The sequence below is a fragment of the Elephantulus edwardii genome, unplaced genomic scaffold (assembly GCF_000299155.1).
Source record: "Elephantulus edwardii isolate Elephantulus edwardi_28Jun2011 unplaced genomic scaffold, EleEdw1.0 scaffold00068, whole genome shotgun sequence".
Classification (NCBI taxonomy): domain Eukaryota; kingdom Metazoa; phylum Chordata; class Mammalia; order Macroscelidea; family Macroscelididae; genus Elephantulus; species Elephantulus edwardii.
In genome coordinates, this window is record NW_006399818.1 from 10,268,320 (window position 1) to 10,270,116 (window position 1,797).

The following is a 1,797-nucleotide window of genomic DNA, read 5'->3' on the forward strand; positions in this document are numbered from 1 at the left end:
CCGAGGAAGAGGAGGAGGAAGGGGAAGCCAAACATGAGCACCTGCCACTCCTTGCACTGAGGGTTCCGGGCCAGGTGGAACAGGGTCAGTGCATTAAAAAGCTGCCAGAAATGTCCAAAGAAAAAAAAAGAGCAGCAGGAAAGTGAGGCCCCGCCACATGCAGGACTGGAAGCCCTCCACGGTGAGGTCCATGGTGTGCCTCTCGCCCAGCGCCCGCAGGCGGTACAGACAGCCGCTCTGGTAGTAATACTGCAGGAACTGCACAAAGGTCCGGTACATAGAGAAGGACAGGAACTGGTTCCGGAACCTCTGATACATGAGGCCGTCAGGCCACGTCAGCATAACTCCCGACAGGTACGTGAACACGTAGTGATGAAACACCCACCAGCCTTTGATCCGGGAGCCCTTATTGAAGAGGATGCTCTCCCGGATGGTCAGGATGCAGTAGTACCAGACCAGCAGGAAATTTAAGGCCGCATCTGTCACCCTGGAGTTGAGGAAGCGGCAGGTGAAGGAGATGAGGATGAGGATGATGGTGAGGTAGAGCTTGAACTTCTCCTACTCGTCCTTGTAGGCAAACTTAGCCTGCTTGCTGAGGAGTGTCACGTTGACGTTGCCCAGAACCAGGCTCAGGTACAACCCATTCTTCTTAGGCAAATAGGCCTCCGTGTTGAAGAAGACTCCTTGACGCTCCTTGATCTGGTTCTCCAGCTCCCGCACAGCCCCGCATGGCCCCTGCCGGGAGGGAGGGTTTGCATTTCTTCAGGACAAGGGCCAGCTCCTGGAGCAGCTTCTTCTGCCGAGTGATGGAGCTGGTGCAGCTGTCCTGCAGCTTGGTCAGCTCCTCCAGCTTCAAGTGGTACAGCCGGTGGGCCTCCTGGACGCTCTGGAAGTCCTGCTGCAGAGTCTCCCAGGCCTGCAGGCAGTTGTCTAGCGGGCCTGAGGGTGGAGGATGATGGCTGCGGACCGCAGAGCCGAGGAGCGCAGAGGACGGTACTGCAAAGCAGCTGGGCCCCAGGCACCTCTGCCTCTGCCACCTCAGCCACCGCCCCCCACCCCCGGCAGTCTATATATTTTTACATGTGAATCAGATGTTGATTCTTGTTCCCAGTATAGCACTGGCTTCCAAAATACAACGAGATACTGAGCAGAACCACTCTAATCTAGCACCCTGGCTACCTGGCCAGCCACGTTGCCCATCACTTTGCCCACCATAACTGAACTCTTTCATATTCACTTCCGGGTTATTCTTTGAGCAGAACTAGCAATGTCTCAAGACCTTTGCACCTTGTTCTTCCCAGAGCCATCTTTCCCCACAGAGACCTATGGCCCACGTCTCATCTCACCCACAGCTGTGCCAAAAAGTCTTTTCGGTCCAGGCTGACCTTCCCTGATGATTCTCTGTTAGATTGGGCCCCCCTTACCTGCCCCTGACCCCTATCACTTTCTAGTCTCTTTAGCTAGTTATGTTTTCATACCACTTATCATGACCTCTCCTTAAGCTATTTACTTCTATACTGGACTAAACCATGGTAAGGAATGTTACAAGTAGACTTAGTTACCGTAGCATGTTCCTTCCTTTTGATTTTCTAACTCAAGGTCTTTGCACATTTCATTACAATGTTTCACTTTGTCTCCTAAGAATTCTGTTCCGTTCTTATTTCATCATTTCTTGCTTTTAGTGTAGCTTATCTATTTCAAGAGCATGTTTTATATTCTAGGTTGACATCTATTTTGGTTTTCTCCTTTTAAATGAACTTTTTTCTTTCTTCGTGTATGTTGTTGTTGTTATTGTTA

At 51.1% G+C, this 1,797-nt stretch overlaps 1 pseudogene; it reads right to left on the minus strand.

The window, feature by feature from the left end:
* Positions 1–5: 5 nt before the first annotated feature.
* LOC102875394 lies at positions 6–1,215 on the minus strand (annotated as a pseudogene).
* Positions 1,216–1,797: the final 582 nt, after the last annotated feature.